Source organism: Pelodiscus sinensis, chromosome 6 (genome assembly GCF_049634645.1).
Source record: "Pelodiscus sinensis isolate JC-2024 chromosome 6, ASM4963464v1, whole genome shotgun sequence".
In the NCBI taxonomy this organism is placed as follows: Eukaryota; Metazoa; Chordata; order Testudines; family Trionychidae; genus Pelodiscus; species Pelodiscus sinensis.
This window is the reverse complement of record NC_134716.1, coordinates 11,993,281-12,010,616: the sequence shown is the minus strand read 5'-3', so window position 1 is coordinate 12,010,616 and position 17,336 is coordinate 11,993,281.

Genomic DNA, 17,336 nt, shown 5'->3' with positions numbered 1-17,336 from the left:
AACAGAAAAGAGATGCTGAGACTTGTTGTCAGCCATATAAGCCTGCAGCAAAGTACATTTACAATGATCCAATGGTCAATTGCGTTAAAGACCACCTTGGGAGCAGAGAGCAAGGAGAGAGGTTGTACTAACCTGAATTGTTTTACCTGCCACGGCAGCAGGTTTCCTGTTGGGTGGAGGTGGAGAGCTTTGTGTAAATAAAGAGGTATTTCTGTCATGCCCCTAGCCTTTCTGGAACCGATGGGATAACTCTCTCACCTTTAGGGGTGCTACGTAGCTTTGGGTACATTATCTACTATTGAAATCTACTACAGTTCAGAATTCCCAGCATCTTGAAAGATCAGATTTAGTGAGATGTTCTAACACCATTGAGCTCTTGCAGAACTCAGCCATGAATAGCAAATTAAAAAATTCTCTTCAAATGTTTGAGATGGGCTTTAGAAGTGCAAGGTCTGGTTTACACAGCCAAAAGCTAGAACATTCCTGAGCAGAGCTGAAACTCATTGTGATGGGGTGGACTAGGCCGGATGCCCCCCAGTTGGAGGCTGGAGACCTTGCTGTACCCCACCCCAGGGAGAAGAGCAGAAAAGAGGTCCTCCAAATAGGCTAGAGTGGCTGCGTCTCTGCCAGCCACTCAGGGTCCAGCAAGCTGATTTAAAACAAGCTGCTGGGCGAAGGCCTGGCAGTTCCTTGATGGATATTGATGCAGGCAGACCTAAGGGCTGACTGGGAGCACAGCAGCACTTTGGACAGCTCGGACTGGGAACTGGATTTCATACGGGATCAGAACCCAGGTCAAGCAGCTGAAGACTAGCCGATAACTGACAGCAACACCTTGCAGAACCCTGGACAGGAGCCAGGTAGAATTTGACTGCAAAGCCACGAGAGAAACGACTGGACAGTGCAGCTTTCTGGGGAAGTGGCCCAGGGATTGAGACAATAGACTCCAATGATACTCAGAAGGCAACTGCTACATATAGGGTCCCTGAGCTGAGATCAAGAGGAGCAGGTGTGCCTAGGTTCTCCCCCTCCCCCCAACTACCCACAATAGGGAATAAGAAGAAACTTGGTCCCAGGCAACTGACCAGAAAGCCTTCTGAGTCACCTTCACTTCCTTGTGGCTACCCTGCTTCCAGCTGTGGAAGGTGGTGGGAGTGCATCCCCCTCTCTCCCCCCCACCCATGGCCAGACATGTGTGGGGCCTCTCCTGAGCCTAGGAGCAGAAGCCCGGGTGGGCTCAGGGGCTCCCTGCTGAGTCCGTGTGGCACACAATAATGCTGCATGTGGTTCCACATGCACCGACTGCAGCACAATGTCCAGCCTGAGCAGGCCAAGCGATGCTTGCACCCCTCTCCCTCTGTGCCTATCTTCCCCGCCCTGTGTGTGTGACGAAATGAGAGCCCTCACCTGAAGATCCCTCCCCAGCGTCAGACAATGCCTGCAACACGTCCTGGACCACAGCTACCGGCTCCAGGGACAGTGTGATGGTGGCAGTGTCACCCTCCTCCTCCAGGCCGGAGGAACGGCTTCCCCACACCCCAGGATATGGTGAGCTCTGCATAGTAGGGGCAGGTGAGGGGCCCTATCCCAGAGTTGCGCATTCTGGCACTCACGTATTCCTGGTGGAGCTCTTTCACTTTATTCTGGACCTATTCTAAGGTCCAGGGTAGGTGTCCGCACTCCACCAGGCGCTTGGACATATGCCTGTATATGTTGGCATTCTGGCATTTGAAGCAGAGATCCTGTAGTGTCTCCTCCTCACCCCAGAGCTCGAGGAAGGACAGGATCTCTGCTCCAGACCACGAGGGTGCCCTCCAGTTGGTCCCCTTCGGTGCGTCCTGGGAGCCTTGGTGCTGCTCCCCGTGAGGGCCAGGAGGGTCTCAGGGGGCTTGTGGCTGCGCTATGGGTGAGCAGGCCTGTGACAGGGAAAGCGGCACGGTCAGGTTGCTGCTCCAAGGCTGGTTTCCCGCCACAAGACTTGTCCAGGGTGCCTGAAACGTTAAGAGGGGCCAGGAGACAGGAACTATAGAGTTGTGATTACTTTGGATGGAGTGGCCACCAGGGCACCTGTGTTATTTCCTGGAGGCCTTTTCTTTTTAAAGAAAACCCTTTTCCCCGTCCACACACGCTCTCTTCCAAAAGAGGTCTCTCAGAAAAGACATTCTTCCTTATAGAAAGAGGTTTACTGCTGTTGGAAAACCCCCTCTGTTCTTTCATTTTTTTTCTCGAAAGACCATGATTGCAGTGTGGACATAACTGAAGGGTTTTTTTTCCAGAAAAATGGCAGTTTTTCCGAAAAAACTCTGTAGTATAGACATAGCCTTAGATATTGTACCTAAGCTAAGGGAAGGAATGAGAAAAATCTACATTACAAACTAATATATATTTAGTTCAGAACCATACAACACATCTCTATAAAACAATTCTTACAAACATAGGAGAAAAAGACAGCTTTTTTTTTGCAACTCTCTCTCTCTTTCTCTCTCCATATATATACATGGCTAACTCCTAAGCTGATATAAATTGATGTAGCACCATTATGATAGGATACTTAACACCCAAACAAACTGCAAAGACCTACAAAAAGATTTCACAAAACTGGGTGACTAGGCAACAAAATGGCAGATAAAATTTAATGTCGATAAATGCAAAATAATGCAAAATGGAAATCATAATCCCAACTATACATATAACATGATTGGTTTTAAATTAGCTTTTACCTCTCAAGAGAGAGATCTTGGCAGCATTACAGATCATTCTCTGAAAACGTCTACTCAATGTGCAGCATCAGTCAAAAAAAAATGAACAGAATTTTGGGAATCATTAAGAAAGGGATAGATAAAACAGAAAACATTACATTGCTTCTATTTATATCCATGATATGCCCATATCTGGAATACTCGATCAAGATGTGATCATCCCCATCTCAAAACAGATATATTGGAATTGGAAAAGGTTCAGAAAAGGGCATCAAAATTATTAGAAGAACGGAACGACTTCTATATGAGGATAGATTAAGACTTAGATAAAGAGATAACTAAGATTGAGGTCTATACAAGCATGACTGGTGTAGAGAAAGGAAATAAGAAAGTGTTATTTACTCCTTCCCAAGACACAAGAAGAAGGGGTCACCAAATGAAATAAATAGGTAGCAGGTTTAAAACAAAGACACAACACACAGTCAACCTGTGGAACTCCTTGCTAGAGGATGTTGTAAAGGCCAAGGCTATAACAGGGTTCAAAAAAGACCTAGATACATTCATGGAGGACAAGTTCATCAGCGGCTTCTATGTAGGATGTATAGGGATGGTGGGCCTAGCCTCTGTTTGCCAGAAGCTGAGAGTGAATGACAAGGAATGGATCCTTTGATGATTACCTCTTTTGTTCATTCTCTCTGGGGAATCTGGCACTGTCCACTGTTGGAAGACAGGATCTTAGCTAGATGGACCTTTGGTCTGACCCAGTATGGCCATTTTTATGTTCATATGTTCATTTCAGAAAACATGGACCCACAAAGGATCCATCCAACTATATCTTGCTGGATAGCTAAGAGAGGGTGAGTTTATAGTCTAACACAGGGTCTCCAACGTTTTTAAGCACAAGATCACTTTTTCAATTTAAATGCAATGTAAGATCTAACTCCACCGCAAATACCCTTGCCTGGCTTCCTTCCCCTCTTCTCTGGGGCCCTGCCCCTGTTCCACCCCTTCTCCGAGGCCTCACTCGGCTAGCTTTGTTGCCCTTCCTCCCCAAATCTCATTCACTTTCACCAGGCTGGAGTAGGGGTGCAAGCTCTAGTCTTGGGTGTGTGGCAAATGCCCTATTCCCTAGGCCAGTGTTTCTCAACCTATTTTTATAAACATTTATAAGTACTCCCAGCATCTGCAGTTTTCACACACACACATTTTTTTTTACTGTTGCAACACATTTTGTTTAAACAACTTAATTATACTTGGGCAGGAGATGAAATATTTGTGTGTAAAAAGTACAAAAATAATAAAAATAATACAAATGCAGTAAAACTTAAAACAAAAGTTCAGTTTTCTCCAAATTTCAGTTGTGTTGATTCACCCCCAAGACTTCTCTTGAGTACCCCTAAGGGTTGAGAGGCACAATCCCCCCACCTCTGGGGGGGTCCCATATCCTGCTTCCTAATGCAGGAGCCTAGTTGATCCCTGGAGCAGCCTGTCCAGCTGCTCCCAGGACTTGGGCCCACCATCCTGAACTCTTCAGGTGAATGTGCTTTTCGCTAGGCCACTCCAGAGTTGTGTCTATGGCATTTCCCTGCCTTTAGCAGGTTCTGTGTTGTCTGTCTGGTTGCTTCCAGGATGGGCAGGGCTTGGGCTGCTGGGTGGAGACTCCAACTCACATACCTGTCCTTCTCAGGCAAGTTCTGTATCCTGGTCCACTCAAGAGCCCACCCCACCTTCCTGCCTTTGGGGGCTCCTTTATCCTGTGTCTGATTGTTCCCAGGGTGGGTGGGGGAGCTTTGGGCTGCCTGGGGGGTGATGGGGCTTGACCCTACCACTGTGTGTTCCCCGACAAATGTCCTAGCTCCTAAACCACTCCAGAGCCCACCCCATCACCACCTTATCTTCAGCAGGTCCCTTATCCTGCCTTCCTAATACAGGAGCCAGGTCCATCCCTCAGATAGCCTGTGTTGGCAGCCGAGCTATTGAGTGGGTGGAGGGTGGCAGGATCGAGCCCACCACCCTGTGCTCCAGAGGCTGATGCCCATCCCCAAGTTCACTGGCAATCCCACTCCACCTCCTGCCCTTCAAGCCCCCCCCCCCCCGCCTCCACCCACCCTGGGAGGGACCACACACAGGATAAGAGACTCTATGGAAGTAAGGAGGTGGAATGGACTAAGGGATAGGGCAGTTGCCTGCAGAGCAGGGAGGTGGGTTCAAGCCCTATCCACCCTGGGATCAGCTAGACAGCTGCCCCAGGGATGGAGCAGCAGAGCCAAGGCAGCCATGCCCTGCCCCACCCCCAAAGGCAGCTGGCATGTGCAGCAATTGCTCCATGTGCTGCACTGACCTCCACTGGCCACAGTTTTCCATCATTGATCAATGGGAGCTGCAGGAGAAGTGTCTGCTGGCAAGGTCAACATGTAGAGGCTCTGCTCTGACCTGCTGCAGGGCCATGTCAGTCACCTCCAAGAGCACAACCAGCTGTAGAGATAATTACTGCAGACAGGACAGGTTAGGCATTTTAGTAGTCAAAGAATTAAATTTAGGCATAAGAGAGAAATGAAAGTTGTGAAATGCACAGACCAGTCAAAAACTAAAACTAACCCACTTTGCAAGCAGTAAAAGTAGTAACAACCCCCCATGTTCGTGTTGGGTCAGGAGATGTGTGTTTATGAGAATGACAGAGATTTGCATTGCCAAGCTCCCTCCATCCTCTCCTCTCTGCATGGAGATGGGGTACAGGATTGGGGGAGGAGGGACACCCTGACATCAGCACCTCCCCCTTCTCCCTCCCGCACCCTGCACAGCAAGCAGGAGGCTTCCAAGGGGCAGTTCCAAGGCAAGAGGACAGGAACAGAATGACAGTGGGCGGAGGGGAAACTGAAGTGCCAGCACCTGAGAGCCTCCTGGCCAAATCAGTCAGGATCACCTGTCAGAGGCTTCAAGATCTACCGGCAGACCACTAGTCTAACAAGATGCATCATATATTGACACCCACACTGCCTATGCTTTTAAATGACTAAACAAGAAGATTCTATTTAAAAATGTCAAGTGTGTTGACTACATCCACACTCTGATATTAAGCATGCTACCAACAAACCCATTCCTACTAATGCCATCGGTGTTAATGTAAAACAATAGGGTGATTAAGAAAAAATGACGGTGGGTTTCAATTGGCATGGCTCATTGAAGTTAACAAAAACTATGTGAATTTACTCAAGCTAAGAATCAGTTGCCACATCAGCACGCTAGAAGTACAGGAGAGATCTAACCCTGCCCACCCAAAAATACATACCATCCCTTTTTGCCTTGAGTGACTGTACAAGCTGTGCAACTCCCCTCTCACCATTCTAGAAATGAGGTAAACCTGCCAAGTTTCCAGCCTGCTCATCTAGGGTGCGTGCCATGAGGATAAGCAGAAAACATTCATTTTTCAGGCTGGCACAGGCAGACACTAACCTTTTACAAGCTTTAAATTAATCACAGACATTTAATTGGACCTGGCCATATGATTGTGACTTTAGTGCCAGCTCTGGCAATAAAGAAATGACAGAACAATTCATTACATCCGCTGCTGGTATTTAAGTCACATTGTTGGGCTCACTATCATCGTTTTCTTATTATCCCAACAGCAATTTGTGTCAGCAGTATCCAAGGATACCTATATTTGCATGGAATTATGAGCTTCATTACTTTTCTTCAGTCACAATCACACAGTAGGGAATATCATATTAAGTATAAACCACACTAAATTCTACCATTCAATAGCAGAATGGCTGTATATTCAGGAATAATGTCAGTATGTGTGTGCATGCATATACAAACATATATTCGTGTATACATACACACACACACCCTCTCTTTCTCTGTATAGAGATTTGAAAAACACGTGATCGTTATGTACAGCTTTGATCTGCATGAGTTTGAACCAAGCACCTTGTGACAGGCAAAACTAAGAATGACTGAAGCAGGTCAGCCCAAATGAGTGCTGATCAAATCTGTACAAGCTGTGACATCAGGATGTATTCTGTGTAGGTCAGGTTGCTCACAGACTGATAGCCAGATTGTAATTTAACACATCTTCCTTGTGTAAAGGTCAGCGCATATCTGCACTGCTCTGGAGGCAGAGGAGAAAGAGAATCTGACAATTACAATTCATTCCTTGGTTGCTCCCCCACCCTCCATTCACAGAATAGAGTAGACCTTATCAGATTACTGCTCCTGGAACTGTGGCTCAGCTTTGCTGAGTGGTTCTTGGAGGGTAAAGTCAAGAGTGCATCTATTCTGCACCCTCCTGAATGGGAAAAGGGAACAATGGCCCTGGATTGTTCCCTGCATTGTGCTATGTGGAGTCTGCTGGTAGCATAGGCCTGTAGTGCAATAAACAACCTTGCTTTATCAATCACAGACATGCATTAAGTTGTCAGCCCCTAATACATTCATGAATCAACAGCTGCGGAGAGATCTAAAAGTAAAACCAGCAGTATTTGAAGCATTTTCTCAGTGGACTTGCTTAAAATCTATTGTTTCTCTATCTGCATAAATACATTGGAATCAATTTCTTGAATGGATTCACCAGCACACACATCGGCTGTGTCTAGACTGGCCAGTTTTTCCGGAAAATCAGCCGCTTTTCCGGAAAAACTTGCCAGCTGTCTACACTGGCCACTTGAATTTCCGCAAAAGCACTGACTTCCTACTGTGAGAAATCAGTCAGTGCTTCTTGCGGAAATACTATGCTGCTCCCGTTCACGCAAAAGTCCTTTTGCGCAAAACTTTTGCACAAAAGGGCCAGTGTAGACAGCTCAGATTTGTTTTCCGCAAAAAAGCCCCGATCACGAAAAGTGCTTTTGCGGAAAAGCATCCGTGCCAATCTAGACGCTCTTTTCCAAAAATGCTTTTAACGGAAAAGCTTTCCGTTAAAAGCATTTCCGGAAAATCATGCCAGTCTAGACGTAGCCATCTAGTTTTACACTGGTGTAACTCCACCAACATGTGAAGATATTTACTGAGATGATCTCAAAGGTGGTGATTCACAAAGGTTTTTCAGGGCCTTAAGATAGGTACCTAAGTGCCTTTGTGAATCACGCCCAAACTGCCTTTTCCCTTCCATCCCTGTTCAGCCTGCTGTAATAATGCAAAAGGTAATTGGGCACCCAGGGTGTATTTTTCTTGATGATGTTAAGCTTCCTAAAAGTGCTGTAACTAACCTTGCATCTCTTCTCATTGCTCCGATCGCCATTTTTATCCAATTATTTATATCTAACCAGTAGCACAATATAAAATAGCTTTCTGGTTTGGCCTCTGCCTAATTATTAATGCACCTGGGGCAACATGTGCAAATGCTAGTTAGACTGGAATGACTCCTTTGCCTTTGAAGCCAAATGAACAGAACACTGAACTGAGTTCTATTTCTGGCCCTGCCACTGGCCTATTAGGCAACCTTGCACCATTTTGTGCCTCAGTTTCCCCATCTGCAAAATAGGTTAATTAGACTGACCTCCTTTGATAAACCTACTAAGATCTACCGATGTACATCAGAAATAGTTATTATTACCATTTTCAGGGGATTAACTTCTAAAATCATACCTTGTCACAATATTTGGCTGAAAATCTTAGCTCAGTTAAGAACCCTCCATTTTTTGCTATTTTAGATAAAACATTCCCCACACAGTTGATTACTAAAGACTCAGCTAGGTGGCAGTTAAATTGTTTGACCTCTAGACTGCCCCACAGAGGTCAAATGTCTGGCTACTGTAGGTCTGTGCCAATATACACTGCAAAGCAGAGCAAGCCACAGCAGAAGCTGTGAGCACCCAAAAGTTGGATGTGTTAAAGGGCTAATTCAAAAGATTATGTGCAATGTATTTTAATACCCTTTCAGAGTGATATGTGAACATAAGGAAAGTAAACCCAACTGCATGGTGTGTACTGTGGAACTGGCTTCTTTTTCCCTTCTTCCAACTACTCCCAAAATTCAAGAGACCTGAGCACTCTAATCTCTGGACAGTATCTTTGGTCAGTTTTCTCTGAAAGAAGAAGAAAAAAGAATGAGTTCCCAGTTTCTGTTGGGCTCAAGTTGTGGATGATTGGGATGGAAGAGGTACCTGCAAAGTTCTATTTTTATACTTTACCAGCACCATCTGATGTTAGTAATAGGTTAGGGTATGTCTACACTACCCTCCTAATTCGAAATAGGAGGGTAATGTAGGCATACCGCAATTGCAAATGAAGCCCGGGATTTGAATTTCCCGGGCTTCATTTGCATAAAGCCGGCCGGCGCCATTTTTAAATGCCGGCAGTTCGAACCCCGTGCCACGCGGCTACACGCAGCACGGAGTAGCTAGTTTGGATTAGGCTTCCTAATCCGAACTAGCTGTACTCCTCATTCCACGAGGAGTACAGCTAGTTCGGATTAGAAGCCTAATCTGAACTAGCTACTCCGTGCCGCGTATAGCCGCGCGGCACGGGGTTCGAACTGCCGGCATTTAAAAATGGCGCCGGCCGGCTTTATGCAAATGAAGCCCGGGAAATTCAAATCCCGGGCTTCATTTGCAATTGCGGTATGCCTACAGTACCCTCCTATTTCGAATTAGGAGGGTAGTGTAGACATACCCTTAGTTAGTAGGAGGGTGGCCCTGAAGCTTTCTATTGTGGAGGAGGAAATTGTGTATATTAGCGCAAGGCTCAAATTCTGGGTTGTTCTAGCCAAAGGAAGTAAGATGGAGCTGTTTTTTACAAGGCTCAAAATCCACAAACAAACGGGGAAAGAAGGAAGGAAAAAAAACCAGTAGGGTGGGGGCTAACTGGATGACACCAATATGGGAACAATAGAGTGTCTCCAAAGCTATTTATTCAGTCTAGAGCAGGGCAAATTTTGGTTAGTTCAAATTGGTTAGTTCAAGTATTTCAGTCAAATTCCTGTTTGTCTTTCCCCTGACTGTTATTATAAACTAGATTTTATAAATAAAATCAAAATGTTGTTGGATTTTTTTAATGGGCTCTGAAATGACAGTCTTTTTATATTTACAAGAGACTCCACATTTCTTACTGCCCTTCCAGGCTTCATTATTGTCATGAGCCCACAAATGGGAGCTCTCATGCTGCCACTGTAGAATGACACATCAGATGTCCCAATAATTTAAGTTCTGTTTTGAAAAACTCCTATGTGTTTCTTAACCTGGCCAAATACACAGACAGCTGTGAACATCCATATTTTATTCATGTATGGAATCTATTGTCACCATTCTCTTCAGTTCCATTTTGAAACATTTTGAAGCTGGATAATTTCTCTTTGCCTTAGGGGCATTACTGAATATATATTGCCTATGCAGGTATCTAGTCTCAATATTTGGGCTGCTTCAATTATAATGTTTATATATCTATAAAGCTCTGGTGTTGTTTCCTTGGTTTTACCCAGCCTTATTTACTTATAGCAACATTATGATTTTTCCTTGCAGCTTTCACACTCTATTGTATGATTTTTGTAAGCAGGGAAAAACAAGAGTTCTGCTATCTCACTGTAAAGGTTAAGGGTGATTTGATTACTGTCTATAAGTATCTACAGGAAGAACAACTATTTAATAATGCACACTTCAGTGTTGCAGAAACAGGGATAACATGTTTCATTGGCTGGAAGTTGAAGCTAGATACATTTTGACTGGAAAATAAGATTTTTTTAATGATGAGCCTCAGTTTACCAGAGGGCATAGTGGATTTTTTTCCCATCACTGACAATTTTTAAATCAAGACTGGATTTTTTTTAGAAGTTATGCTCTAGGAATTATGGGAAAATAAGATAACAAGATGAGCACAGTGGCCCCTTCTGGCTTTGGAATCTATGAATTTATAAATATTATGCAGCAGACTAACTATGCCACATTGCTTCAAAAATATTTCATGTCTCCTAATCAACCAGACTGAAGTAGAGAGACCAGTCTCACCTACATCCTATTCCTAGAAAAATTTCCCAGTAACTGGGTTTTTTAGGAGAGTCAGTAAAAAAGCTTTCTAGCCCTCTTGATCTTATTGCTTAACTGCAACTTGAGCTAAGTCACCCCTGCCTTGTTTCCCCTCCCCGTCCCAATTACTTCTGTTCATTTTCCAAGGGCCCTTTGTGTGTGACAGGTGTACATGAAAACAATGCCATATTTTCAAATGCAATTCAATTGTGTGCGTTTCTTTTTTATTTCACCTTTAAATGGTTTTCATATCCTGCCCTATCTTTTAGAAGGGGAGTTAATTATCTAAATGGATTATCTATAGCTCCACAGACTGATACGGCACTTACTGGGTTTGATCAAGATTGTAGCTGCTCAGCAGCTGTATGTCAAAAGCAAAGCAGCTATTCCAGTTGTCTGAAGAATGGCATCACTCAAATATATGCTTAAGTAGCCTCTTAATAAACAGGTTACAAATGAAAGACTGGAGCTAAATTTTCTGCTCATGTATAAATAGATGAAGTTCTGTTGAAGCCAAATGGTGCAATGTCCATTTCAAATAGCCAGGAATTGGCACCCTGATTCTGGTTTACCCTTGCTATAACCAAATTAAATCCAGGATCCAGGCCCCTAGTGGTAGAAAGCCCACACAACCTCCATTCTTCCAGGGGCCTGCGAGCTACCAGTAAAGTCTCACTAAAGGACAGTATTAGCCACTGAGGGGCATGGCTCAGAAAACCAATGGTTGTAAAGATTCACTGCCTAGGTTGACTCAACTGACAGAACACCAATGTGCAACTTAAAGGTGTTCTTTCTCATTGGAAGCTTTAGGAAAAGATGCACAGAAAAGCACAATTTGCTTCTGAAAGGGGTGAACCTTCCTTCCCAACTCCACCCGAGTGCCTGAAGGTGTAATTTCTACCTCCAAGAAGGCACAGTATTTTTCTAACTACTGATAAAGCTAAAATGTTGTGGCTTTAGCATTCTCAAATCTTCCTACAGTGATAAGAAACTTCTGTCATCCAAACTATACATCTGCCTCAGATCTGTTCCTCACCAAATGACAAACCAGGTAGGTGTTACTCAAAAGCAGCAGCGAGGGCAAGAAATATCAAGATGGAGTAAGAAGTCCTGAGATTAGCCATCTGAGACTGTTGAGAGTAGTTTCACTGGAGAAGAGAAGGCTGAACCCAGACTAAACGTGAGGAAGTGAATGCCACAGTTGTAAATGACTCCTTTGGGCCCTGATCCAACAAAAATCTAAGCATTTGTGTACACCCACTGACCTACAATGAGGAAAAAAGAAAAAAGGGAAATGGGAAGCTAGTTGAAGAGGCAGATAGGCCTAAGGGATGGAATTATTATACAGAATACTTGTGTAATATGGAGACAGAGCTGCAGCAGAATGAAATCTTATAGGGTATGTCTACACATCAAAGTTAAATCAAAATAACAGCCGTTATTTTGAAATAACTTCCCTAGAGTCTACACAGCCAAACCACTATTTCGAAATAAATTCGAAATAGCAGAGCGATTATTTCAAATTTCATAAACCTCATTCCACGAGGAATAACACCAAATTCAAAATAGCTAATTTGAAATAAGCACTGTGTAGACGCTTATTTTGAAATAGGGGGCTTCCAGGCCTTCCCAGTGTGCCCTGGTGGCCACTCTGAGCCAAACCAAGAAAACTCATCTCCTTTCCCCCAGCCCTGGAGCCCTTAAAGGGACAGACTCTGGCCACAGTGCACGTGCCAGCTCCAGGCCTGCTAGCAGTCGCTGCTCCTGACCCAGTGGCCCCACAATGAGCCGGGCAGCCAGTGCCAGCCAGCCGTCCACCACCCAGTTCCCCAGCTCCCAGGAGCCAGCCAGGGGCCGGAGAAGGCGGCGCCTTCCTGGATTAGTACGGAGATCATGGACCTCATTGAGGTTTGGGGGAGGCCTCCAACATTCATGATCTCCGCACTAAACAGAGGAATGTGTCCGTCTATGGCTGGATAGCTGCCAGCCTGGCCACCAAAGGCCACATGCACACCTAGGAGCAGGTGCGCATGAAAATAAAAGAACTACGGCAGGCATATGCCAGGGCCACATGGGGCAGCTCCCCAACAGGGGCAGACACCTGCCCCTATTTTGATGCCCTGGACCGCATTCTGGGGGGCAGGACAGTCCGTGCCAACCCGGGGTGCAGCAATCCGGGAGCAGAGGGCCCTGACCAGGGCATGGAGGAGGAGTGCCAGGAGCTGCAGGAGCCGAGATGGAGTGTGCCATGTTGCCAGGACCTCCAAGCCGTCCCATCAGCCAAATCACCAGGATCATCCGGGGAGGCAACAACATGGGAGTGCCATCACTGTCCCCTTGTTTACCACGGATCACGCAGCAACCTGTGAAAGTGCGAGCACGTGCCGTGCCACCCCTGGGCAGGTGGCTCCAGCCAGCTGCCACACAGGGGCATTGGCCTGTTAGCCACACATGTGTGTGAAGAGACATGACATGCTCCTGACCCCGGGGTGGGACACAGCAGGAGGCCCTCCACAAGGCCATTCTACACAGAGGCAGGAGACATCTTCCCCCCCACCTCAGCTGCACTATACACAGCACAGAGGCATGGGTGCAGTCTCAGGGTAACTCTCACTCCCAGGGGTTATTCTGATCATGGTCTCTGTGCAAGCACATTGGCTCTGATGGTGCAGGGAACGGTCATCCTCGCCTTGCAGAGGGGGGCTGGGCTTTACCCACTGTGTCCCCAGGGATAACTGACCACTTTTCTTGTTTCTCCACAGCCGTATCAGCTGTGTGTACAGGGTGCACCACCCCACCCTGGACATGCTCCCGCACTCGAGGGCTCCGCAGGATCACCCAAACAGTGCAGGGGTACTGACAGCAGCACCTGGGGGCACTGCGAGCCCTGCACTGCACCCTCCAGAATTGGGTGCAAGAAGATCTGGAGCTCCAGTGGGAGCAGCTTTCCCAGGGTCGTGCATCTGCCAACACCTGCAGACCCTGGTGCAGAGCGTGCTGCCTCCTGCCGCTCTAGCGCCTGTTGCCTCCCCAGCTACTGCTCCTCCTCTCACTCCTTCTCTTCCTCCCGCTTCTCCCTTCTCAACCTCCACACCCTCCTCCCCATCCCCCTGGGGACACTGAGGCCCCTGCATCCACTGTGCTGGGAGACAGTTGGCCAGGGGAGACCCCCCACCACTGAACTTCCCCTTCTCCTTCTTCCCCTTGCTTCCTCCTTCCAGCTCCCTCCTCCCAGGTTTCCCCCTTCCCTCTCCCACCCTCTCTCCTCCCTTCTCCCATCTCCTTTCCCCAGTCTCACCATAGTTTCATCCCCCCCCCCCAGTTTTGTTAAATAGAGTTTGTATTTATGAAAAAAATGTGTTTTTTATTTTACATTAGGAAGGGAGGTTGGGGGGGGGGGGGTAACTGGAAGGTCGTGAGGAAGGAATGAGGCACAAGCCCCCAGTGGGGCAGACCAGAGAGGTTCTTAGTGCTCCTCAGGGTGGAAGCTCTCCCGCAGGGCCTCCTGGATACTGACAGCCCCCAGATGGACCTCCTGGATGGTAGCCTCCAGGAATAATTATTCCAGTTATAATCTGGATCTAACTCCAAAAACAACAATTATAAATAATATACATCTAATTGATTAAATTAGAATTAGCACACCTTTACCTAACAACTCAAAGAAACACCGTTTAACAGATTAAAAGTGAATACATTCAATTAAAGTACACAGATATAAAGGAAACTTATCTAACTGGCATATACACTGCCGCCTTTTATCCTACCCCAAAGTGTGCACTTGCTTGTGTGCATGCACTTGAAAGTCTGTAGCTGGAGTGGAGACAGTGCTGTGCAGGTTGGGTGTGTGTCAGTCCAGGCAGGCAGCCAGCTGCACAATCCCTCTGCCACAGGAGCAGGCCCCACCAAATGCCAGCAGCTCCGCTTCACTGGGCTGGACATTCTGCCTCTCTTTGGATCTAAAGTCAGTTGATTTACTGTGCTCTGTCCCTGGCAGCACTTCCCCAAAGAGCCACAGTTACGTAGATCAGAGGGGTAGCTGTGTTAGTCTGAATCTGCAAAAGCGGTGAGGAGTCCTGTGGCACCTTTTGTGAAAGCTTATGCTCCAACACTTCAGTTAGTCTATAAGGTTCCACAGGACCCCTCGCCGCTTTTACAGTTACATAGAGTTACCTTCTAGGCAGGTTTATGCAGGCCCTTCTCAGCCACAGGCACAGCCAGAGTCTCTCCCCTTCAGGGACAATCAGCAACAGCCCTTGAAGCAGCCTGCTAGATCTAAGCCCCAGCAGGCTCTCAGCAACAGGCTCTAGCTGCAACACAACAGCTCCGGGCCTGAAAAAGGCTCCACACCAGCAGCCTGGCTCCTCTCTCCCTGTCTGGAAGAGCCACGGTTCCCCCCTTTTTCCCAAAGGCTCATGAGAGTTATAGTCCATAGGACCAGGCTGTAGCACAAAGGATTTTCTAGGAAAGTCAGAGGCTCCTATAGTAAAAGGGAGCCTATATTAAATGTTTATTAATGTCAGCTGTGTTGTGTGTTTTTATTGTATGGTGTGTGAACATACTGAAGTAGCACATCTTGAATTTGGAATGGAAGGTGATGAAGCATGACCTAGTTCTTAGATGCCATGGCCAATGGTTTCATAGTTGTGAAATGACACTCATAAAAGTTCTGATTATTATGCCTGGGAAGCAGAGGTGTTGACCATGGCCTACCTCATAGAGGTCATGATTGTTTTTCAAGTGTAGCGCCCCCTCTACACCTTGTTACCTTCTTTAAAGCCAATCTCCTTACAGGTTTTGATGGATAGGTCTGGGTTCTTCTGATCCCACCACCCACTCAACTTTATTTTTTCTGATGGATTTATTTGGCGGTACCTCCACTCCCCTCGCTCCTTCCTGGCAGGGTCACCAGGGCAGCTTGGGAGGAAAATTCTAGCCCAGGGTAATCCCCACGTATTTGCCAGATAGTTGGAGACTCCCAGAAAATAGCACAAACACATACACTATAATAAACACAATTATATTAAACAGGAGACAAATAGAACAGAACAGTAAACACTATTTTTAGGGTCACCGGTACCCAGCAACTGTAAGATCAGTGTCCCATTGGTACGCGTACTTTGTTGGGGCCCTTGATGACTGTTGACCACAAAATACTTCTCTGCAGTGGTTTAGCAGTGGGACTGACTAGGTCCAGTACAGCCCAAAGGACTCACAAATGGGAGAAGGCAGCAAATCCCTCCACAGGTTTAATATGCAGCAGGTAATAAAATCCCCAAACAAATTCCCTGACTTACTAACTAAAAATTGGTGCACTCACACACTGCATGAACGAGCCTCAGGTTGAGAGATGACTCAGTCACTGCAGAGGGGCTGCTCTCTTCTGGCAAGGTTGAGAGATGACTCAGTCACTGCAGAGGGGCTGCTCTCTTCTGGCAAGGTTGAGAGATGACTCAGTCACTGCAGAGGGGCTGCTCTCTTCTCGCAGGGATCCTCTTCAGGCAGGAACCAGGCTGCTTCGGTCCCAGAATTTCCCCTCAGCGCGAAGGGGTGCAGGGCTCAAGGTGCAGGCCACACAACTGCACCAACATTCAAACTATAGCCTCCCAGGCCAGTATTCAGACCCACACAGCAGGCAGCAGCCCTAAACCCGCTGCTAGAGCAGAGCTGACCCTGCGGTGACTCTCTCACCCAGGGAGCTGGAGCCAGCTCAGCCTGGCTGGGGAAGCCTCCCAGCAAACTCCACAAACTGGGAATCAACAGTGGAGACATAAAACCCAGCTGAGGGATCCTGCCTTCAGGTCCCTGGAGGCCAGTTCTCAGGGGGAACCCTGCATGCAGGCCTGGGGCTTACTAGCTCCCACACAGCCAGCCCTCCCCTTGCCCTGCTGGCTCCAGACTCCCCTCCAGAATGGCCTCTCCTTCCCCCTGGGAGGGGCAGCTCACTCCCTATGGGTTGCCGGACAGACTCTGGCCCTGGTAGCGAGGGGAGCCAAGGCAAACTCAGAGCCTCTCCCTGAGCTGCCAGAAGACAGAGCCCCGGGAATCCAAGTAATCTCCTTGGGGGTTACACAAGTATCCCAAGCACAAATAATTAAGCACTTTACAGAAGATGGCTGAAATCTTTAATGTAGGAAGGATGGAGTACGGGGGAGGGGGAGAAAAAGAAAACATACTTAGAGTTTAAAAAGTTTCTGGGATGGAGGCCCAGGCAGTGAACTCAGAAGTTGGGGCAAGTATGGATTCATAGTCGGTAGTGCCCTGTCTGTCACTTTTGTGTGTGTGTGTGTGTGTGTGTGGCACAATGTTACTGGGTTTTGTTAGGGTTTTTTTTCTTGTATGTTCATCAGTAGCTTTTGAATCTCTCAAGCACCAGTCTCTCCGCTACCCTTTAGAATACCAATTACAATTGCATTATCATTTGGTACCTGATCTTTTCATTCCTCACCAGTCTTAGCAGCTCAGCAGCTCCATTGGGACCAGGATTGCAATTTAATTCTTGAGCATTATGATTTTCTGCTCCTCTTCTCAGATCATTGCTGTTGGCAATCTGACTGCTCTCTTGTTCTGAGTAGAATCTAACTGCACTTTTCCTTCGGGGTAGCATAGTTTCCACATTTCTTCATTTTCATTATCCTCTTGGATTATCCACATGTTCTCTTAGTTACATTTCTTGTGACCC